At 41.5% G+C, this 25,461-nt stretch overlaps 1 protein-coding gene across 2 annotated transcripts in view; it reads right to left on the bottom strand.

The window, feature by feature from the left end:
- frmpd3 (FERM and PDZ domain containing 3) overlaps positions 1-24,746 on the bottom strand; it is a 116,032-nt gene extending 91,286 nt beyond the window's left edge. The window contains exons 1-2 of one of the 2 annotated variants that reach the window (XM_078788065.1): positions 24,705-24,746; positions 24,248-24,552 (exon numbers count right to left, since the gene is read on the bottom strand). The gene's annotated coding sequence lies outside the window, so the exon portion shown is untranslated. The other variant, XM_058063146.2, reaches the window with a different exon arrangement.
- Between the last annotated feature and the right edge of the window lie 715 nt (positions 24,747-25,461).

Below are 25,461 nucleotides of genomic sequence, written 5' to 3'. Positions count from 1 at the left end.
TAACTCATGAATTGAATTACAGCTGAAGGGAGTCCAATAGGTACGCACACACACAAACACACACAAACACACACAGACATGCAATAACATATTAATTGAGATATACTAAAATATATATCCACATTCATCACTGCAAGTTAACATCCCTTCCAGTTCTGCAGGATCAGCAAATTACCTTGCGCCTTTGCACCTTTTCAAATAAATGCATAAACAAGTCGACACCCACACGTTTCTTAAACTTTATTCCTTCCTTAAAACATCAACAGCAGCGCTCATACTTCCAACACCATACTGAATATATCTCCATCTTGCAAGTATGTCTCTTCGTTCATTCTCGGAAACAACACTTTTCCATTCCACACCACACTCACTTGAGGTGCATTTGCAAGAATTCTGAACTCATAACATTCATTCATTCATTCATTCATTCATTTTCTACCGCTTTTCCTTAGGAGGGTCGCGGGGCGTGCTGGAGCCTATCCCAGCTGTCTTTGGGCACGAGGCGGGGTACACCCTGGACTGGTCGCCAGCCAATCACTCATAACATCAACACTAATATTTTATATGATCTATAAAATTGCATTGCTGTATATAGACAGGTGAGACATGCAAGAGATGGACCCGCATAAGCGGTATGTAGAGGCGGGGTGAGGCGGGGTACACCTTGGACTGGTGGCCAGCCAATCACAGGGTACATATAGACAAACAACCATTCACACTCACATTCATACCTATGGATAATTTGGAGTCGCTAATTAACCTAGCATGTTTTTGGAATGTCCACACAGAGATCGCCGAGGGTGGAATTGAACTCGGGTCTCCCAGCTGTGAGGCCTGCATGCAAACCACTCGGTCGCCGTACACCCTTCCTGTCATTTATTTTTCTGTTAATAAAATACAGTGGCTGGCATAGTTACACAGGGTGATTAATCATGATTAATTATCTTTCTGTTAATTAATAACAGTGGCTGACATAGTAGTTACACAGGGTGATTAATCATAATTAATTAATTTGTAAATTGTGATTCCTCACGAGCGTTGCAGGCATGCTGGAGCCTATCTCAGCTGTCTTCAGGCAAACACCCTGGACTGGTGGCCAGCCAATCACAGAGCACATATAGACAAACAACCATTCACACTCACATTCATACCTATGGACAATTTGGAGTCGCCAATTAACCTAGCATGTTTAATTGTAAAAGTACCCGTAGAAAACCATGCATGCACGGGGAGAACATGCAAACTCCACACAGAGATGAGAATCGAACCTGGGTCTCCTAGTCTGGCCTGCATGTTAACCACTTTTCCACCGTGCAGCCCAAACCGCGATTACTCTGATTGAAAAATGCAATCACTTCGCAGCCCTAATAATGACGTTAATATTTTTATTCCAGAACTGCACTGTAGAAAAAATTATATTTCCGACCTCTCAAATATGCACTCTTGCATTTATTCCTAAGCTAACAACACATCCCGGAGTAGTACCGTCTCGCAATGCATTTCCTCAACAATCAACCTTCTCAATGTTATGTAATGTCTGCTTGAACATGGAGACCCCCCCCCAAAGCTATCCATAAAGAGGTCTTGCACTCCAGTAGCCTCAGAAGCTATCGCTCAATTAAATGATGAGCAAAGTTTTGACTCTGCGTTTGGTCTCTTTGTTTGTGATTGTGTATTTTAATTGTGTACCGTTTGAATAACCGGGCCGCATCTTTCATCTTCCTGGGTAATCACGCGCTCAGGTCCTCCTCTCCAAGCTGCTGGGAACCATTTAGGAAAGGAGCCGGTGATTAAACATGGCTCTGAAGTTTTTCCCCTCTCCAAAACAACATCCACTCTGCCAGCTGCTGCATCCTCCGCTCATTTCTCTCAAAGGGCTTGGAAAGTCGCCATGAAAAAAAGCAGGGAAAACAAGCGACGACTGGGCTCAGACGTTTGTTCCCCCCTTTCACCTTCAAAGCAGCCACTATAATTGAATAATAACTCAGAAATGAAATAACCGTCAGAATTACAATCGCTATCTAAATCTATGGGGCTCCAATCAGTTTGTATCCTGAAACAAAGTATTCCTCGGGTGCCAGGCGGCTTTCATGTCCTATGCTGAGATCATAATCTGAAGAGGAACATCTGCCCGTGTGAAGCCTTCTGCTTTTGTCCCGACAGCCTTGCTCTACAATCACATGCATACGGGACGCCATGATAACAAATACACGTCCGGTTTCAAGCAACAACAGAGATAAAAATAGGCATGTAGCATTTTCACAAATGTTGAGTGTCCTCTCTGGATAAAAGCTTCCCTTGATGATGTCCATGCGTCATGAATGAACATGTTCTTTTGGATCTTTTTTTATCAAACTGTTGGAAGGGGGTGGAAGCTGTTTTGGCAAAAACTTGCCCAGTTTGCCGTCATCGCTGTTTTTCAGTTCTCAAGAGAAGTAAATCACTGACAATGGAGAGTGCAAAAAGTGTTGCTTGTGTCTTGCAGCGCAGCTCTAAAGCTACTGCAGCGGGTCTACACTGATTTACTGTCCCGCAAATGGCTCATGGAGGCTGGTGTGAGAGGAATAAAGATGCAGGAACGGCTTTTCTGTCCCTCAATTTACAGTCAACCTTAAAAGGCAGAATTATAGGAGTCAAGAACGGTGTGAGCTGGTCTGCAACTCAATATGCAGGAACTACTTCCAGATAACAACAAAAAAGGTTGTCCAAAACAGGAAAACGTACAAACGAGAGGAAGAAGGACAAAAAAAGATCCGGTGCACCTGCCTTGCGTACACCTTGCATTGCGCCAACGCTGCACCAACAGAGTGTGGCCAGCGCACTTTGCAAATTTCATGTGCCGCGCACCGCCGCGCACCGCCGCGCACCGCCGCGCACCGCCGCGCACCGCCGCGCACCGCCGCGCACCGCCGCGCACCGCCGCGCACCGCCGCGCACCGCCGCGCACCGCCGCGCACCGCCGCGCACCGCCGCGCACCGCCGCGCACCGCCGCGCACCCACGCCTCTCTCCAAGTGGCAAAGAGGTAGGAGATAAGCCAAGTGTAATCTCAACCAATCAAATGAAGGCCTCTGATTGCCTTTAAATGGTGCAGCGCAGCGCACCGCACCGCAGCGCACCGCAGCGCACCGCAGCGCACCGCAGCGCACCGCAGCGCACCGCAGCGCACCGCTGCTAACCGCCGCTAACCGTCACTAACTGCCGCCGCTAACCGCCGCCGCTAACCGCTGCCACTAACTGCCGCCGCCGCCGCCGCCGCCGCCGCCGCCGCCGCCGCCGCCGCCGCCGCCGCCGCCGCCGCCGCCGCCGCTGTGCTCTGGTGGTGGAAGTGTGAAAAATAAAGTTGACTGGAAGCAGCCGTTCGCCGTGTTCTTTTTTGGTATTGAAATCCTTAAGCAAAGATTGATTTAAGCTGCTCGACATTGTTCTATACTATAGAACAATGTCGAGTGCATTATTGCCCACTTTTAATGGAGTTCGGATATGGAGGATCGGATATATGGATAGTCCGGTTATATCGGTATTTTTTCCGACTCCCGAGAATATCGATATAATGAGACTTTACTGTATTTATGGGATTTATGTCTATAGCAATCAAGAATGTTAAGGTAATACCCTTTAATTGTCTGGGGCTGCATGAGTGCTGCCGACACTGTTTTTCATTTCTAGTCTGAGATGCCACAATTAAGTGCTTAAATACAGGGTCAGGCAAAATTACTTTACTTTATTTGCCTTTTATTTAAACTACAAATTTGTCAGATCATTTTGCCTGACCCTGTAAAACGGATGTACGCATGAGATGCAGTACATTTAACCATAAATCTGGCAGAAATGTTTGTATTGAATATAATATTATTGTAATAAATTAAGGTTTAGAATGCTGTTGTGTCCAATCGGTGTATTTCTAAACAAAGCAACAGCTCGCTGATTTGATGGCTGCAGCATCACATTTCTACAAAATCTGATTTATAGCGATACAGTACTGTATGCAAAGTGATTTTCATGTTTTGTGTAGACTCATTTCAGATGAAAGGTGCCTTCCACAAAGGAGTAACACTTGTTACGAGTGTGAGAAATGATTGGCGTAGCATCTATCAGAGACAAACTGGTGTGAAATGTAATATTCTCTTACAAAGTAGGCGATAAACACAGTTCATGCTGTTTTACATGTCGGTAAGCTTCACTATTGTGAATATTTATATGACTACAACTTGGAGAGACCCACGGTCGTCTTTACATGAATGTAAATATGGATTCTTGAAAGTCTGTTCAGGAATAATATCCATGCTGGCGACTCTTTTGGAGTAATTTGGCTTCAAATCCAATATCCATTCAATATCTGTAATAATGTACTACCGCAACTGGATCAAACCATTTCTGTGTATGCGGTTAATGCTACTGTCTTATTGCTACTGATTGAATGTCTTATTGAGAATTTAATGCATTATTCATATAACATATGGAGTTGTTTCGTCAGCATATACTGCATGTCTGAAGTTATAACTACAATAATCATTTAGGTCAGGGGTCTCAAAACACGTGGCCCGCGGGCCAAATGTGGCCCGTAGGACACTAGTTTGAGGCCCCCACCTTGATATGAAAGTTTAATGTTTGATATGGATGCTGTATGGTATCATGTACCCAGAAAAAATTATTACGTTTGATTAATGTTCATGTTAAAGGTTAAATAACTGTTAATAGTTATCCTCCCTATCCGTGTGGAAGTGGTAAGTTTTTGGCTATTTAAGTTTAAAGGAAATAACTTGAAGGCTACCGTTTAGGTCGCTAGCTCTCTAGTTTGCGAGTTAGCATGTGTCTCAAGACCCTGCAGTTGCGCAATATGTTGTAAATAAAAAGAGTATAAATGTGGCTATAGTCGTGTTTTGTCATGTCTACAGGGCTCTAATAATGCTTTGTTAATTTTAATCTGAAAAAAACAATTTGTCTACCCACCAACTATATGTGGTTTCTTAAGTTTTTATTATTTGCCGTTTTATTATTATTATTATTATTATTATATTTATTTATTTATTACTGATTGATTGATTTTCTTTATTCTTGATTTGATTATTTATTTTTCATCTTATTTTGTGCAGAAAAATAAAAATTAAGATATTTGAGAACAGTGGAATGTTTTATCAGAGCTTTTATTGTAGAAAAACGGAACCAAAGCACTGAAAAAGTTTGTATATTTTTTGTTTTTAATAAATGCGTTTTGTTTTTTTTTGGGAAAACCTGATGTGGCCCAGCCTTGCCCAGACCCTAGCTCCAGTGGCCCCCAGGTAAATTGAGTTTGAGACCCCTGATTTAGGGGATATTTCGCCCTCAACATTGCAACTGCAAGCATAATTAATGTTTTGTTAAATGATTACCTCGCTGATATTGTAATGACAATGACTTAGTTCAGGGCTTTCAAACTCACGGCACCCTACTTGACATCAAAGTTTAGTGTAAGTATGGCCCACGCACCCTGGGGAGATAGTCAGAGACACTTAAGCTTGTTGTGAGTGGCTCTTTAATTGGGCAAGCAGTAGCCAGCATTGAAGCAGCAGTCAGCTTGTCACCCCCCCCCCCCCCCATGAACTGGGGGCGGGGGAGTTCTAGACCGAAAGCTAACTATGATCATGGTGCCGACACTAAAATGACAGCTCAGTATGACAATAACACGCAACTACTATGGGGAATAATGGTGGTGGCACATGTTTGGTAAAAAGTTGTTATTATTATTATTCTCCACTAGTAGTACTAATTGACCTGTTACTTGTTGATAACATGAACAAACAAATAAATAATAGCTGAATTAATTAATAAAAATAATAAGTCGCCTTTAGCGTGCAGACCTCACAGCTAGGAGACCAGGGTTCAATTCCACCCTCGGCCATCTCTGTGTGGAGTTTGCATGTTCTCCCAGTGCCTGCGTGGGTTTTCTCTGGGTACTCCGATTTCCTCCCACATTCCAAAAACATGCTAGGTTAATTGGCGACTCCAAATTGTCCATAGGTATGAATGTGAGTGTGAATGGTTGTTTGTCTATATGTGCCCTGTGATTGGCTGGCCACCAGTCCAGGGTGTACCACCGCCTCTCGCCCGAAGACAGCTGGGATAGGCTCCAGCACCCCCGCGACCCTCGTGAGGAAAAGCGGGGTGTTATAGTATAGGAAAATGTTGTGTTATAGTAAGGAACAGAACTCAAAACAGTCATAAAGTATTTACATGTGAAAGTTAAGTGACCAGAAAGCTACTTTATGAGTTGTGTCTTTTATTTTATTTTTATTTTTATTTTTATTTTTATTTTTATTTTTATTTTTATTTTTATTTTTATTTTTATTTTTATTTTTATGTTTATGTTTATTTTTATTTTTATTTTTATTTTTATTTTTATTTTTATTTTTATTTTTATTTTTATTTTTATTTTTATTTTTATTTTTATTTTTTTTATTTTATTTTTTTTACTGTTTCTGTTCGCCTTTACTTTTATCCTATTTAGTTTAATCAGGCGTCGCTGCATCATGCTTCATGTATTGTGTGCGTTCTTTGGTCATACTTGGTCACGTTTACGTGCCTCCGTCAAGCTGCCCTCCTGCTCATCTTCAAATTATTGCAAACACAACAACAATTTGCATTAGGCAATTTCCTTTTGTGTTATTTCACCAAAACTGATTACATCTTATTATTAAAAAAAATAGTTTGATGTGCACAAATCCCATCAGGCCCGATATATATTGTCTTATTCAGATTTTATTGAGTAAATGCATTATTCATGAGCTGTGTGCTGCCGTCAGCATATTTGTCAGCAATTCCTACACTGCTAAAATTTACAGGACGGATTCTAACCATGTTCCCATGAGGAATGACAGGCCATTAGGTGAGGATTTGTCTGAATCCAGATTTTTCACCTTTGAGACCAATGTTGAGTTCAAACAAGCACAGTTTATTCCTTCATCCCTTTCAGATGAGACTTATCATCCTGGAGGCAAACATGCTGTTTACCACACGTGAATATACATGCGAGGGTATATACATACGTATATATATATATAACTCCCAGGTTTATTACGTCTCGGATCAATTGATTATATATCGTACCTCTGTGGAGAGAATGTGTTGAAGTCAGAAGAAGCTCTTGGTGACTTTTAATCACGGCTATGCTCCCTTGGCAGGTGGTCTAAGTGCACTTCATTACCGTCCCTCCCCAGAGAATTCACTCAGCCGCTGGAGACCATACAGCCCACATTTACGGGCACACCATTAATTAACCAGCAGCTGTTCACACCGCTATCAGTTCCACGCAGTGACATATCACCTCAAGCTCCATAGTAGCGTTCATTTTTATACGTCACGCTAAAAGATATCCGTGATGTCAAGAAGGAGGAAACATTAATGAAGGGGTGAACTTAAATCTTGCATGTCATTGTGTGTGTGTGTGGAAGAGCCATTACCATTACCGCAGACCTCACAGCTAGGAGACCAGGGTTCAATTCCACCCTCGGCCATCTCTGTGTGGAGTTTGCATGTTCTCCCCGTGCATGCGTGGGTTTTCTCCGGGTACTCCGGTTTCCTCCCACATTCCAAAAACATGCTAGGTTAATTAGCGACTCCAAATTGTCCATAGGTATGAATGTGAGTGTGAATGGTTGTTTGTCTGTATGTGCCCTGTGATTGGCTGGCCACCAGTCCAGGGTGTACTGGACTAAAGCGGTAGAAAATGAATGAATGAATGTTGTTGTTGTTAACACTTAAAGCGGCGTCTACAGATCTCCCATAGCAGGTGGATTAGTATTGCGCAATGTGGTGCAAACAAAGAATAATAGGTGTGTAAAGGTGACTGAGGTGACTAGGGGTGCTATATCATTTCTACAAGGCTCTAATAATGGTAAAAATATATATGTATTTAGAAAGTCACAGTCAAGTTTTGTCTACTTTAACCATTTCTATCGCTTTTTCCTCACTAGGGACATGGGGGTGATGGAGCCTATCCCAGCTGTCTTCGGGCGTGAGGCAGGGTACACCCTGGACTGGTCGTCAGGGCACATATAGACAAACAACCATTCACACTCACATTCATACCTATGGACAATTTGGAGTCGCCAATTAACCTAGCATGTTTTTGGAATGTGGGAGGAAACCGGAGTACCCGGAAAAAACCCACGCATGCACGGGGAGAACATGCAAACTTCACATAGAGATGGCCGAGGGTGGAATTGAACCCTGGTCTCCTAGCTGTGAGGTCTGCGCGCTAACCACTAGACCGCCGTGCCGCTCTGCCCCACATAAATAAATATATAAATAACAAATTTTTGTAATTAGATTTTTGTAATCGGAATTAGAGCCCTCTAGACATGAAATAGCATCCCTATAGTCACCTTTAAACAATCAATATAAAATTTGATCAATATCAAATCAATATAGTAGATGTAATCACAGAAAATAAGCCCTATGAGTCATGTGAGTGTTGCTATAAATGCGTCCCCAAGCGGAGCCGAGTGGCGGCGGACAGGAAGTGACCTCTGGGATTTTATGTGCCTGATGTTTCAAACCTGCAGTAAAAGCTTGTTGCTCCCGGCGACCAAGTCAGATGATTTTGCTAACAGCGAGTGACCAGTGTAGAATATTGTAGGAATAGTGTAGAATATTTATATTTTTATATTTATAATATTTTGGCACCTACATTATGCATGTACTGTATATCAGCTGTAGATGATCACTGACAATCTGCGGTTCTTCCTGTACCATCTGAGGGATCATAGATCACAAGTGTGGAGCTAATTTTCCCGCCCTTCATGCACTGGAATTCCTCCAGATTCCTTTAATCTTTTAATTATGTCATGCACCACGGAGGATGAAATATGTAAATCCCATTTCTTTCTTTCCTTGAATGGCAGGCTTTTTTTTTCTTTTTCAAACTGTTGGTTCCTTGGCTTGTTGAAGGATTGGAGCTGACTCAAATTCCCTTGCAGGGAAATAAAAATGAAATTTAGCTCATCTCAGCATTTCAATATATTGTTTGTATTCTTGAGGAGTCACGTTTTAGGATTTTGTTGTTGTGTAAATGATTTGGGAAACCTATATTGTTTACCTTTTCTCGTCTATTTTTCCATAATTTTATGGCGCCGTAATATTATGAGGAAAGGTAATGTAATTTTTGTTACATATAGTAAAAATATTAAAGAAAAAAGATGCGGTTTTTGGCATTATTGAGTGAATTTACAGAGAAGAAAATTGAAGAAAGTGAAAATAGTTGGAAAATCTTCTTTCTCTTTCGGCACAGCAAATCAATCTCCTCCATCCAACCCTGTCTTCTGCATCTATCCATTCATCCATCCATCCATCCATCCATCATCCATCCATCCATCTTTGACTTTATCTCCAAGGCCTCTAACATGTAATATCCTTGCCATGTACGCATTCCTGATCCTATCCATCATGGTCACTCCCAATTAGAACCTCAGCATCCTCATCTCTGCTACCTCTGGTTCTGCTTCCTGTCTTGTCCTCAGTGTCACTAGTGTCTCTAAACCAAACAACATCGTTGTTGGAAAATAGTTCCACATTGCAAAATAGTAAATAAAAAATAAAATAAGAAATAAAAACAGCACAATGGAAAAAGTGCTATAATTTTAGAAGAATAAAGTCAAAATGTGAAAATGAAACTTTACAAGAAAAAACTTGAAATACTATGAAAAAAATATTTTCGTGTTATAAATATTAAAGAAAAAAATATTTTTTTAAGTTGTAAGTTGTAATATCATGGGAAATATTTTTTTATTTGATTAGGGAAAAAGTTAATTCATTCATTCATTTTCTACCACTTATCCTCACGAGGGTTGCGGGGGTGCTGGAGCCTATCCCAGCTGTCTTCAGGCGAGAGGTGGGGTACACCCTGGACTGGTGGCCAGCCAATCACAGGGCACATATAGACAAACAACCATTCACACTCACATTCATACCTATGGACAATTTGGAGTCGCTAATTAACCTAGCATGTTTTTGGAATGTGGGAGGAAACGGAAACTGGCTGTGTGGCCTGCATGGAAACCACTCGTCCACCGTGCAGCCACCAGCAGGCATATTTGAGTTAAAAAACACAAAAACTGTCCAAAAAAAAGTCCTTACATTATACATATGTTCCTTACTGTGTAGCTAGCATGTTTGGCTAGCATGTTTTTGGAATGTGGGAGGAAACCGGAGTACCCGGAGAAAACCCACGCATGCACGGGGAGAACATGTAAACTCCACACAGAGATGGCTGAGGGTGGGATTGAACTCGGGTTTCCTATCTGTGAGGCCTGCGTGCAAACCACTCGTCCACCGTGCAACCCCCTCCAATATTGTGTGATTACTAATTGAACATATTTTGTGTCCATTATAAGACTGAAGACTGACTCTTATATTTTGTCGTCATCGTTGATACAAACTACCACCCGTGTTTTTAGCAGGAATTCTAACCAGCAGCGTCTAATTGCTTCCACCTTCTACTTCCACCACTGTGCATTTGAATTGGTCTCTTTCTCACTACATAATCATCATCACCATCAAGTGAGATGAGGTTGGTGAGCGCAAGGTCACATAACGCTTTTGTGCTTGATGGCATTTTGGTATGCAGGGTTCGGAATGGAATACAGCCCAGGAAGGCTCCATGTCGGAACAACCCTGGACTAATACTGCATAGCACTACTGTATGTTTATGGCACTTGTGCATGTGTACACATGGCTCATAAACTATAAGTAGATAGACTCCATAGGTATGAATGTGAGTGTGAATGGTTGTTTGTCTATATGTGCCCTGTGATTGGCTGGCGACCAGTCCAGGGTGTACCGCGCCTCTCGTCTGAAGACAGCTGGGATAGGCTCCAGCATACCCCCAATAACAACACTGAGGATAAGTGAAGATAAAATGAAAGGATGGACATATTCCATATAGATGTATACGTGTTTTTCATAATATTTACATTTATTGACTGAAGTGGTTAATACGCAGGCCTCACAGCTAGGAGATCCGAGTTCAATTCCACCCTTTACCATCTCTGTGTGGAGTTTGCATGTTCTCCCCGTGCATGCGTGGGTTTTCTCCGGGTACTCCGGTTTCCTCCCACATTCCAAAAACATGCTAGGTTAATTAGCGACTCCAAATTGTCCATAGGTATGAATGTGAGTGTGAATGGTTGTTTGTCTATATGTGCCCTGTGATTGGCTGGCCGCCAGCCCAGGGTGTACCCCGCCTCTCGGTCGAAGACAGCTGGGATAGTCTCCAGCAACCTCGACCCTTGTGAGGATACGCGGTAGAAAATGAATGAATGAACTTTAATAACTTGAATGTCCAATAAAATAATATATAATACATATAAGTAATTATCATAATTACACCTAAAAATGCCGGACTGTACACATAATGTACATATATGCCAAAACCAATAGAAGGGTTGTCTAAAAATAAAAAATTAAAAACCTGACAATTCGATGCATTACAGTGTTACACTTTAGTGGTGAAGTGTAATTTACTTTTAAGCCAATAAAAGCCTATAAACAAGACAAAAACAGTGGAAACGCAAAGAGGCACATACAATGTACATGCCAATCTAGCATAACTTGTCTTTGTTGTCTCAAAGGAAGCATTGTCTGATCGTTTGAGTGTGTGACAAAATTTGTACATGCACATGCAGTTAGGTTATTACACAATGTCGGTGATGCACCAAATGATGTTCCTCACGCATCCTTTCAAAGAGTCACCTTCGCACATCCTTTCAAGTGTTTATATGTGGCGCTAAAAAAAAAATCACTCACACAGACAATCCTTTATGTGGAATAAACCGTCTTTGCCTGCTATCAGCTACACACATACAGTATGATGGTTGCTGTGATGTTGCTGTAGTCATCTTGCTGTTTTACAGCATCAACTGGTAACTGAGATGTCATAATAATAATAGTGCAGATATGATCATTTGACTTACATCAAGCAACAGTTCATGATAAAGACTTGATTTTCAATTTATAACTTTTTCCCTGGGCTGCACGGTGGTCAAGTGGTTCATGCGCAGTCCTCACAGCTAGGAGACCGGAGTTCAATAATTGCACATTTTCATGTTTTTGTGCTATAAAATTTCCTCAAATCACCATACACAGTCGCTTTAAGTAATGGTGTATTTGCAATCACAGTATTACTGTTATACAAATCAGAGTAAGTGCTGCCTTGAAATAACTTCCAAATAAACAGCATGTTCATTTGGAAGTGTTTAGGACATTCATTGTTTATCTTAATATGATCTCAGGGAAGAACTACATTTGAAACATTTATATGCTAGGACTACGTTAAAAAGCCATAGCATTTCAGTATGTGGAATCAAACTATGGAATGGATTGAGTAAGGACCTCAAACAATGCACAACGATGAGCCAATTCAAGAAACAATACAAGCAGTTGATGTTTGCTAAATACAAGGATGAAGAGTCTTGAACCAGTCATGATGTGCTATATATATCACTATATTGACACTTACTATGGTACCCATTATGTTATTGTATGGTCATATCACCTCGTACTTTGGTACATGACAATAAATTTAAATTTTTTTAAAAAATTTAAAAAAAGTTTTTTAAAAAAATAAAAAAAATTTAAAAAATGTAAAAAAAAATTTTTAATTTAAAAACATTTAGAAATGTAAAAAAATAAACATTAAAAAATTACAAATTAAAAAAATAAAATAAACTTTTAAAACCTTAAACTATATTAGGAAAGCAGGAAGTGAACAAATGTAACAGTTACTATATTGACAGTTACCATGGTACCCATTATGTTATTGTCATATCACCTTGTACTTTGGTACAAGGTGCATTATTAAAATAAAAAAAAACTTAAACTTTACTATGGAAAGCAGGAAGTGAACAAATGTAACAATTGTAAAAGTACCAGATAGAGGGGTAGGATTTAATAAGTTTTGCTTCTTCCTACTCCTTTGGACATGTGGAACTGTGAACTTATTATGTGATGCATTCAATTGTAATCTGATGCATGTTCAAATGAAATAATACCATTACCATATCTTTGACTATATACATAAGACACATTCAAAGCAGTGTCGGTGAAGTATAAAAATATGATTATAAAAAATCCAAATAATATTCCCTACACTGCTTTATTCCTGATTTCCATGTGCGGAAAATGGAGTGCAGATAGACGGAGGGTAGAAATCTCTTCAATGTTTCAGTGCCCGTCTACCTGACTGAGCTCCTCATTTATCCCACCGGAGCACATTTCTTTCTCCTCGAGCTGTTTTTCCCCAAACCGTCCTCTCCTGAAAAATGTATGTTTTTTCCTATGGTATACATTTTAAGACATTGTTGTCTTCTGTTGACAAATGAAAATGGCTGCAAAGCTAGTTCGATGTGTACCAGAAAAGAGCGAGAGAGATAGAGAGCATGGCGAAAACACTGCAGTCATCCGTTTCCTATATGGCTGCAGAAAGACTTGTTAGGTGGGCTTTTTTATGATGTTCTGACATGTAACGCTGGTGGTTGTTATTACTGCTGTGACAGAAGAGAGGACATGAAACCGACTCGCTGGAATTAATGTCTTTTTATCTGGGAATTACATACATGCACATTTGAAGGCATCATTAATTGCCTGCTTTGGTGTTCGACATGTGACAAGAGTGGATGATGTCACTGACTCTGTGTAAATTGCATGGAAACAAGATTAATACTATGTTTTTTCGCCCCCTTTGTATAGCATTAGTGATTTTTTAAATCAGTCATAGCTCTACTATGTCGTTCAATATTGTGTAAGAGCGTGGTTTTATTTTGGTTTCAAGTGTTTCTCTCTTCCGATTCCCAGTTGATAGTTTTGGGATGCTGGCCAAGTTAGGTAAGGATTTCACACAACAATGCAGAGCTGCTAGTGTGAAATTCAGATGTGCTGGCAAAAAGAGACATAATATGCATATTCATTAGCCTCGTAGCACGGACAGTTTACGGTATTGTACTGAAACGTGGGGCCATTTTCTACATGCCCCGTGGCTCAACAATCCAAAAAGATCTTCATTCTCCTCCATTGTTGTTGTGATGGCATGTTTTGGCCTGACTGATGCTTTCAAGGCTGCAGGGTTTTCATAGTTGCATTTTCATTCATCCATTCATTTTCTACCGCTTATCCTCACAAGGGTCGCAGGGGTTGCTGGAGCCTATCCCAGCTGTCTTCGGCAAGAGGCGGGGCAAGTCTCATGTTTAGGGACCAAAATGACCAAAGAATGTTAAGATAATACCCTTCAATTGTCTGGGGCTGGGCGGCACGGTGGTCGAGTGGTTAGCGCACAGACCTCACAGCTAGGAAACCAGGGTTGAATTCCACCCTCGGGCATCTCTGTGTGGAGTTTGCATGTTCTCCCCGTGCATGCGTGGGTTTTCTCCGGGTACTCCGGTTTCCTCCCACATTCCAAAAACATGCTAGGTTAATTAGCGACTCCAAATTGTCCATAGGTATGAATGTGAGTGTGAATGGTTGTTTGTCTATATGTGCCCTGTGATTGGCTGGCCACCAGTCCAGAGTGTCCCAAAGATAGCTGGGATAGGCTCCAGCACTCCCGCGACCCTCGTGGGGAAAAAACGGTAGAAAATGAATGAATGAATGAATGAATGAATGTCTGGGGCTGCATGAGTGCTGCCCGAACTGTTGTTTATTTCTAGTCTGAGATGACACAATTAAGTGATTGCTTAAATACAGGGTCAAGCAAAACGATCTGACACATTTGTAGGTTAAATAAAAGGCAAATAAAGTAAAGAAACAAAAAAGTGTTTTCATATAATGCAATTCTGTTTCATTCATTCATTCATTTTCTACAGCTTTTCCTCATGAGGGTTGTGGAGGGAGCTGGAGCCTATCCTAGCTGTCTTCGGGCGACCAAAATTATGTTTTTATTGTATTTATGAGACAGTGTCCATAACCATAAAGAATGTTAAGATAATACCCTTCAATTGTCTGGGGCTGCATGAGTGCTGCCGGAACTGTTGTTCATTTCTAGTCCGAGACGACACACGCTTTTCCTCATGAGTGTTGGAGCCTATCCCAGCTGTCTTTGGGTGAGAGGCGGGGTACACCCTGGACTGGTCGCCAGCCAATCACAGGGCACATATAGACAAACAACCATTCACACTCACATTCATACCTATGGACAATTTGGAGCCGCTAATTAACCTAGCATGTTTTTGGAATGTGGGAGGAAACCGGAGTACCCGGAGAAAACCCACGCATGCACGGGGAGAACATGCAAACTCCACACAGAGATGGCAGAGGGTGGAATTGAACCCTGGTCTCCTAGTTGTGAGGTCCGTGCAGCCCCTAGCTGCAATTTAATGTTGAAAAAAGACCACACAGAGCTAAGTGGAACCAATACCGCACAGAGGATAAATGCCACTAGTTGTCAAGGTTGACACATACAAGCCTCCATCTTCCTCCCTCTGAAAAGAACCAGTTTTTTATGAGTTTACAGTTCTTTCTTGTCAAATTCCATTCCATTCCAAAAGGTCCATACACAATTTGAGGTGCAGGAAATGCAAGATTTTGAGTTGGGTATTAATTTTGCATCAAGCAAGAACCCAGTTGATTGAAACTAGTGCTAGTTGCAGTTACCTGAGAGCAGTTTGTCAGTGCTTTTTTCCCCATTTATGGAGCCATGAAGGCGCATGAGAGGCGTATTGCTGCAGACGGCCATTAAACACAAGTGACAGTAAGAAAGTGGTGTATCGACTGTTATTTTCAAGATGAGATCAACAATACATGAATCGTCACAAGTCTGGTGTACCGCCAGTTGGAGCAACATGACGGACGACCAACTATACCAACCACACAAATGCATCACAGATTTTCCTGAAACGGAAACCTGCAGCCTGTGTCACCTACAGTTGACAGGCGGGAGGTGATATCATGAGCCGCAGTTATTGTGTTGACATCGTATCAGTACACCCATCAGGTGTGGAGGGGAAACAATAACACCTGTCACCTCGTAAGCCAGTAAGGTGTGCAAATAAATCCGCGAGGACCAAATAACATCTTCGGAAGGATGTTTTCATACCATGTACTGTGTATTTTTTTTATTATCGTATATTGCAATGTCAAGCAGGGTCTGGTCTCTGAGTGCTACCAGCACTAGGGAGCTGTGGTTTATTGGGTGAAACAATAATTCCAACATGTACTGCCTGTGACACTGTGAAGCAGAGCATGAATCCAATCCCTTGAGAAACTTGGCTGCATGTCAGTTTTCCAACAGGAGTCCAAACACGCCTCCAAGATGACAAGTGCCAAGGTGACGGTGATGGAGTGGCTAAGTATGTCTCCAGACCAGAACCCAATTGTGGGGTATATCCACAAGCTGAAAGGAGGGTGGAGGAGCGCAAGGTGTCGAACATCCACCGGATCCACCAGTGATGTCATCATGGATGAGAATTCCGATAACACTAGATAACACCAAATATCGACACATTTTGGACATATGCACTATGATCTGTACACTGTAGTACATACAGTTTCATTTCTATAGTACTATCATATGAGAAGACACGTATCAAGGCGTTTGGTATTTGTGTTTTTTTAGTTTGCAGGCAATTTTCTGGTTCATGTATAACAAGCAAATTTATTATGGTTCTACGGGATGGACAGTTCCTCGGGTGCTGAAACGGTCCAAATAAATTACATTACCAAATTGTCCATAGGTATGAATGTGAGTGTGAATGGTTGTTTGTCTATATGTGCCCTGTGATTGGCTGGCGACCAGTCCAGGGTGTACCCCGACTCTCACCTGAAGTCATCTGGGATAGGCTCCAGCATGACTCTTTGTGAGGATAAGCGGTATAGAAAATGGATGTATGGATATGTTGAGAATGAGTCTACAGTTTGATGTCAAATCTTGGCAAAACGGACACAATGTGAGTGAAATTGTCACGTTCCGGCTTGTGAGTTTTGCGGTTCGACCCCAGGATGTAGAGATAAGGACCCAAATGCAGGTAAAAATATCCAATCCAATCTAATCCACTTTATTTATATAGCACATTTTATAAACAGAGTTTCCAAAGTGCTGCACAGACTAGTAAAAATAAAAAGTAAGAATCCAAAACTAAAAGATCATTTAAGAAATAAAATAGTAAAATAGATATTAAAATATTAAAAACAAAAAACAAAGCAATAAAAGTATAAAAAATAAAACCAATTACAATAAAAACAAAGAACTAAAAGACACTAATATATTTATTAATGCTATGCAGCTGAATGACGCACTAGCAAGTCCAACTCAAAACATGGCAAAGAACCGACAAAGAAGGGAGCGTGCACTTGAACTAAATAGGCAACACAAATAGGAAACAGGTGCAGGAGATAATTGAAAGCAAAGGAAAACAGAACAGCAACAGAGGAAGTGAATTCAAAGTAAGGGCATGAACGAGGAACAGAGGAACAGAAGAAAGTAAACGAGCTGTCACAGAAGGGTGAAGCCTGATCGTGACAGAAATGCTGTCATAGTGAAAAGAAGGAATGAGGAATGTCATCACCAACACTCACCGACACCCCCTACTGAACTTTACATGTCAAAACGGGCGACCTCAAACACCGGAAAAAGTTGGCAAAAACTTTGAAACTCCTCTTCATAAAAGTTCTGAGTGCACAACACAGACAAGACACTTCAGGCATAGGGGAATATGCAAAAAAATACAATGGATTTCATAAGGCTCTGTACATATAGACCAAGGGTCTCAAACACGCGGCCCGCGGGCCAAATGTGGCCCGCAGGACACTAGTTTGAGGCCCCCGCCTTGATATGAAAGTTTAATGTTCGTGCAGCCCGCGCAAGTTTGATATGGATGCTGTATGGTATCATGTACCCAGAAAAAATTATTATGTTTGATTAATGTTCATGTTAAAGGTTAAATAACTGTTAATAGTTATCCTCCCTATCCGTGTGGAAGTGGTAAGTTTTTGGCTATTTAAGTTCAAAGGAAATAACTTGAAGGCTACCGTTTAGGTCGCTAGCTCTCTAGTTTGCGAGTTAGCATATGTCTCAAGACCCTGCAGTTGCATAATATGTTGTAAATAAAAAGAGTATAAATGTGACTATAGTCGTGTTTTGTCATGTCTACAGGGCTCTAATAATGCTTTGTTCATTTTGATCTGAAAAAAATAATTTGTCTACCCACCAACTATATGTGGTTTCTTAAGTTTTTATTATTTGCCTTTTTATTATTATTATTATATTTATTTATTACTGATTGATTGATTTTCTTTATTCTTGATTTGTTTATTTATTTTTCATCTTATTTTGTGCATTAAAATAAAAATTAAGTTATTTGAGAACAGTGGAATGTTTTATCAGAGCTTTTATTGTAGAAAATCGGAACCAAAGCACTGAAAAAGTTTGTATATTTTTCTGTTTTTAATAAATGCGTTTGGTATTTTTTTGGAAAACCTGATGGCCCAGACCCAGAGACTGTGCAGAAGGGTGCATTCATTCATTTGTTCATTTTCTACAGCTTATTCTCACAAGTGTTGCGGGGGTGCTGGAGCCTATCCCAGCTGTCTTCTGGCGAGAGGCGGGGTACACCCTGGACTGGTGGCCAGCCAATCACAGGGCACATATAGACAAACAACCATTCACACTCACATTCATACCTATGGACAATTTGGAGTTGCTAATTAACCTAGCATATTTTTGGAATGTGGGAGGAAACCGGAGTACCCGGAGAAAACCCACACATGCACGAGAGATGGGAAAGGGTGGAATTGAACTCGGGTCTTCTAGCTGTGAGGCCTACTACTTGGTCATCGTGCAGCAAGTTATTAAAGTTGAACATGCAAAATCAGTCAATAAATGTAAATATTATGAAAAACAGATATACATCTATATGGAATATGTCCATCCTTTCATTTTATCTTCACTTATCCTCACTATGCTGGAGCCTATCCCAGCTGTCTTCGGGCGAGAGGCAGGGTACACCCTGGGATGCCCGATGGTGGAATCGAACTTGGGTCTCCTATCTGTGAGCCCTGTGTGCTAACCACTCGTTCACCATGCAGCCCCCAGGTTGCTGTTTTTACTACTGAATTTGAAACATTATAATGGTAGTTGCACACAGATTTTGAATGTAAATATGTTTATGATGTCATGAAATCATAATTCTGTGCCTTGTTCACCCCAGCTAATATTTGTATGAAAACATCAAAGCTAACAAGAGTGGAGATAAAGTCCTTTGAAAACCTTCATATGTACCTCTAAGGCTTGTGCGTAACAATTAGTGAGAAATGCTTCTCAATGAAATAGCCTCTGTTGTGAATGGTTAATTGTTACTGAGGGCCCCGAGTGTTTTTATAGCCTGTTTTTAAATGTCTCTATTGTGCGGCAGACTTGAGAGCTTTACAAGGGTTCAGTTGATGATATTTTAGTAAGCCATATCCGTGCTGAGATGTTTAACTTTTTGGATTACATGCGTGTCACGAAGAGCTTTTAATTGGCTCCAGGTGCACATTATGTTTTAGTGTTAAACTGTAATGCGAATCCAATAATCCATTTACGATACACCCTGCCTGGACTGGTCGCTATGCCAATTGCAGGACACATTTAAATAAACACATTCACACATATGGACAGTTTAGAATATCAAATTAACCTTAAGGTGCCGCACGGTGGATGAGTGGTTAGCATGCAGACATGGGTTAAAACCTCTGCTTGGGTTTTCCCACATTCCAAAAAGATGCATGAATAGGAGACCCGAGTTCGATTCCACCCTCGGGCATCTCTGTGTGGAGGTTGCATGTTCTCCCTGTGCATGCGTGGGTTTTACGTTTTACTCCGGTTTCCTCCAACATTCCAAAAAAAAACATGCTAGGTTAATTAGCGACTCCAAATTATCCATAGGTATGAATGTGAGTGAATGGTTGTTTGTCTATATGTGCCCTGTGATTGGCTGGCCACCAGTCCAGGGTGTAGAAGACAGCTGGGGTAGGCTCCAGCACCCCTGCGACCCTCGTGAGGAAAAAGCAGTAGAAAATGAATGAATGAATGAAATTAACCTTAAGGGGCCGCACGGTGGATGAGTGGTTAGCATGTAGACATGGGTGGAATGAAAAAAATCCAAAAAAAATTAAAAAAAATCAAAAAATTGTTACAACTATAATGATGAAAATGGTAAAATTAATGATGATAATAAGAATGGTGATAATAATAACAATAATAATGGTAATAATGATAAAAATTATAACAATAATAATAACAATAATAATGATAAAAAAATTATAACAATAATTATAATAATGATAATAACAATAATAATACTACTATGATAATAATAACAGAGGAAAACAAGACAGTGGCATGAACATGATTATATCTTGCAAAAAGGAGTAGGCATTTATAAGCTTTTGCTTCAGTCTACTCCTTTTGGGCTTGTGATCAGATAGTTGAATACAAATGTAAATAATGGAAAGTGATTGATGTAAGAAATGCACTGTAATGTTCCATATGTTTGCCCGAATAAAATATATATAAAAAAAAAACAATTTCTGGCACAATAATGCATAAATAACACTCAGTAAGTCAACAGTCAATTAAACAGTCCAAAAGGTTTCACCTCCTGGGGTAAGCATGATTGTGAGAAAGAGGAGGAATCAGCCCAGAATTACAGAAAATGAGCTTGTTAAGGATGTCAGGGGATTTTGGACCACAGTAACAGGCAAACTGTGAGTAACACACTGCTATAATGGATTGGGGTCCTGCAGTGCCTGTAAGGTCTCCTCGCTCAAGTCAGGGAGAATGTCATGTGATCACATGAGACCAAAATTGAGCTCTTTGGTAACCATTCGACTCGACCTGTTTGAGTGCATGGAAAGTGCATGGATTTTTTTTTACATTCAAAGCCTACCCCAGCTGTCTTCGGGCGAGAGGCGGGGTACACCCTGGAGTGGTGGCCGGCCAATCACAGGGCACATATAGACAAACAACCATTCACACTCACATTCATACCTATGGACAATTTGGAGTCGCCAATTAACCTAGCATGTTTTTGGAATGTGGGAGGAAACCGGAATACCCGGAGAAAACTTACAGAACATGCAAGCGAAGAATCAAACCCAGGTCCCTGATCTACTGACTTGCTACGATCCTTCACATGCTCGGCGATTCTAACCCTGGTCTACATAATAACCACTCATCCACGGTGCAACCCCTTAAGGTTAATTTCATTTTTTCATTCATTTTCTACCGCTTTTTCCTCACGAGGGTCGCGGAGGATGCTGGAGCCTATCCCAGCTGTCTTTGGGCGAGAGGCGGGGTACAACCTGGACTGGTGGCCAGCCAATCACAGGGCACATATAGACAAACAACCATTCACACTCACATTCATACCTATGGACAATTTGGAGTCGCTAATTAACCTAGCATGTTTTTGGAATGTGGGAGGAAACCGGAGTACCCGGAAAAAATATGCAAAATCCACACAGATTCCCAAGAGGATATTCGAACCCAGGTCTTCCGGATCTCCTGACGGTTTTGGCCAACATGGTAGCCACTCGTCCACCGTGCATTCATTTACATTCATTCATTCATTTTCTACCGCTTTTTCAGGGGTGCTGGAGCCTATCCCAGCTGTCTTGGGGCAAGAGGCGGGGTACACCCTGGACTGGTGGCCAGCCAATCACAGGGCACATATAGACAAACAACCATTCACACTCACATTCATACCTATGGACAATTTGGAGTCGCTAATTAACCTAGCATGTTTTTGGAATGTTTTGGAACCGGAGTACCCGGAGAAAACCCACGCATGCACGGGGGGGGGGGGGGGGGGGGGGGGGGAGAACATGCAAACTCCACACAGAAATGGCCGAGGGTGGAATTGAACCCTGGTCTCCTAGCTGTGAGGTCTGCGTGCTAACCACTCGTCCGCCGTGCCGCCCCCCAAATAACTTAACGCTAGCAGAAAAATTCCCTGAGACTTGATTCCTGATTATTCCCAGCGACTGTTGTCATAGTCCTACAGGAACCTACGTATGTGGACTTACTTTGAATACTGTAAAAAAAAAGAACATCAAATCAACCTTTCCACGCCGCCCACGTCACTTTGCAGCCTGGCCACTGTCGGCTTGAGTGGCTTCTTGATGGATGCTTTACGGCCTTCACAATTCTCCCTGAAACAAACCTTGTAATAGAACATATTGGTATTTCTGGCATACCCAATATGCGGCCATCTAGAATAAATCCCAGCATTAAAGTCGGCGTTCTATCTCTCCTCGTCGGCTCGACCTGTCTCATTTCCTCTACCCGCCAATGTCCAGTGTCTCCATAACCTGCCCGGTCACATGATGAGATCAGAGGAGCCTGGTCATCTAAGTAATGGCTTTCCTTCTGTTGATTCCTCCCGGGGTCTCCAGCCCCTGCATGCGGTGATGTATGCTCCACGCAACAGCAGCAGACAGCTCATCTCTCTCAGCCACGGGCGCCACTGAATAAGCACATCTACCCCGAGCCAATCTCTGAAATGCACTTTAGGGGCCGCTGCCGCTTCTGCTTTTTGACATGTGTTGAAAATGAAAAGCACGGTAACCGTTTTGCAGTCATGTAATGAGCCTAAGTGCGTTAGAGGAGAATTTGAAGGAAGCGCTTCCTTCGTTTTTTTTTTATTATATGCAGAGGCAGCCATTGAAAAGTTACTTTATTGATATGAACAAACCTGCAATGACAGTTACAACAGTTCCACCTGCAGACTCCACATTTTTGGTAATGGTTTTTATTTATATATACTATGGTTTTAATTATACTTCAGTATTGTCCTGTCAGTCATTACCACACAGAGAGCCTTCAGTCATGACGGATGCCCCCTCCAACATTTCCACATAGCCGTTTGACACCCCTGCACAACTTGAAGCTCTATTGTTCCATTGAAGAAAAAATGTCACGTTCCGGCTTGAGAGCTTTAAGGTTCGACCCCAGGATGCAGAGATGAGGACCCAATTATGGTAATGGTAATGGTAATGGTAATGGTAATGGTAATGGTAATGGTAATGGTAATGGTAATGGTAATGGTAATGGTAATGGTTTTATTTCATTTGAACATGCATCAGATTATAATTGAATGCATCCCATAATCAGTTCACAGTTCCACATGTCCAAAAGGAGTAGGAAGAAGCAAAGCTTATTAAATCCTACCCCTCCATTTGGTACTTTTACAATCAGTAACTGTTACATTTGTTCACTTCCTGCTTTCCTAATATGGTAACAATGGTGACTTCTTACAGTATGTCTTATTGTTGCTCATCTTGTCTATTATATTAGGTAATACCTGTATTATGTCTATGTACATTTGTTCACTTCCTGCTTTCCATAATACAGTTTACGTTTTTTTTTAATAATGTACCTCGTACCGAAGTACGAGGTGATATGACCATCCAATAACATAATGGGTACCATAGTAAGTGTCAATATAGTGATATATATAGCACATCATGACTGGTTCAAGACTCTTCATCCTTGTATTTAGCAAACATCAACTGCTTGTATTGTTTCTTGAATTGGCTCATCGTTGTGCATTGTTTGAGGTCCTTACTCAATCCATTCCATAGTTTGATTCCACATACTGAAATGCTATGGCTTTTTAACGTAGTCCTAGCATATAAGTGTTTCAAATGTAGTTCTTCCCTGAGATCATATTTCTCCTCTCTTGTAGAGAAGTATTGGATGACATTTTTTGTCAATTGGTTATTTTTTAGCCTTATGCATTATTTTAGCTGTTTGAAGATGAACTATATCAGCAAGTTGAAGTATTTGTGGTTTTAGAAATAAGGAGTTAGTATGTTCTCTGTAGGCGGCATTATGAATTATCCTTACCGACCTTTTTTGTAGCACATTTAGAAATAAGTATTCCAGAATATATATATTCCCAATAAAACCAACAGGAACAGCAGAATCCCAAAGGACATGACACTCACATGAATTACACAAAATGCCACTTTCCCCTTTCTTCCCCTCTTCCACCTCCCCCGTGTAAAACTCTCCATCAACACAGCCTATCCTCAAACGTGTGATGGATATTGGACCATATCCTCCAGGAGACATTTTCCATTATTATGCTGCCACAGTGCTCATCCACGGAACCCTTTGCCTTCTAATCAATGGCAGCGCAGCAGAACAGGACACACACACACACACACACCTTCAGCAGATAAGCAAACCTACAGAAACAAGCTTACTTGTGTGATTCGTCAATATGAATACAAGTATATCTTACCTGCGTGTTTCCCTTTCGAGGTCCTTTAGTCCAGATTGATTAATGAAGACCCTCGCTCTATACGGCCATGCCCTCCTACATGGGCATGCATGTGCCGAGCAGGTCAGCCCCCTTTCTTTCCAGGATGAAGTATCAGGCGTTCCTCCTTGCCGGCAGCCTTATTGAACACATCATCTTCTTGTGTCGCTTGCTTTCTCCAGGGTCATTCCAGCCAGCCCCTCACCAGCCGCAACATCAAGCAGCACTCAAGGTGGGTGGGAGGAGGGCAAATGGGTGGTGCTTAGAGGACTGAAGCGGACATGGAGCTGCAAGCAGAGCACCTCCCCTTACTACAGGTCAGCATGCAGGCACTGGACATGATACCTAGCGCTTTCTATCGCATACACCTATGCTTCCTGTGTGTGTGTGTGTGTGTGTTTGCATGTCAGTCCACTTGTGCGTGTAAAGCGTGCCTCACCCCTCGCTGATGATGCTGCTGCCTGCCTGCCTGCCTGCCTGCCTGCTTGTTGGCTTGCAGCTGGTGGCTCTGAGATGCTGAAGCAATGTGAAGGAGAGAGAGAGAGAAAAAGAGAGAGAGCAGCAGCGCAGAGGTAAAGCGGAGAGAGAAAGGATCTAGGAGCAAGCAAGGGAGGGAGGTATACTGTAGGGAAAAGGGGAACGCTTTCCCACCCGCTCTGTCAGTCAATCAATCAATCAGGGTTGCATGGCAGTACCGGAGTTAATAGTCACCAATTCCCACAGCGTGTGTGTGTGTGTGTCACAAAAATGTATCTTCATTTTCAGCCGCACGACATGAGCAATTCATTGCATGCAATTCTTCCTGTGGAGAATACACGTTGGAGATGTGCAGACCTGTGAAGCTACTGCATTAACAAGTACTTGCATCGATGCATGGATAACCAGGGGGATTACATGATGTATAAATATGCTTCATGCAACATTAAACCATGAGAGGGATGCTAATACTTCAAGAAATGGAAGTAAAAGATGAAGTATTTAGAAGTATTTAGACTGTCAGGGATCCTTTTTTTTTGGTACATGGAATGTAGCGTAATCCCTCATTTTGTTTATCACGGTTGATGTCAGCTGTCTTCGGGCGAAAGGCAGGGTACACCCTGGACTGGTCACCAGCCAATCACAGGGCACATATAGACAAACAACCATTCACACTCACATTCATACCTATGGACAATTTGGAGTCGCTAATTAACCTA

This window comes from Doryrhamphus excisus, linkage group LG22, assembly GCF_037039965.1.
Source record: "Doryrhamphus excisus strain RoL-2023G ecotype Guam linkage group LG22, RoL_Dexc_Guam_v1.1, whole genome shotgun sequence".
In the NCBI taxonomy this organism is placed as follows: Eukaryota; Metazoa; Chordata; class Actinopteri; order Syngnathiformes; family Syngnathidae; genus Doryrhamphus; species Doryrhamphus excisus.
The sequence above is the reverse complement of the archived record's forward strand: the minus strand, read 5'-3'. Positions and strand labels throughout refer to the sequence as shown.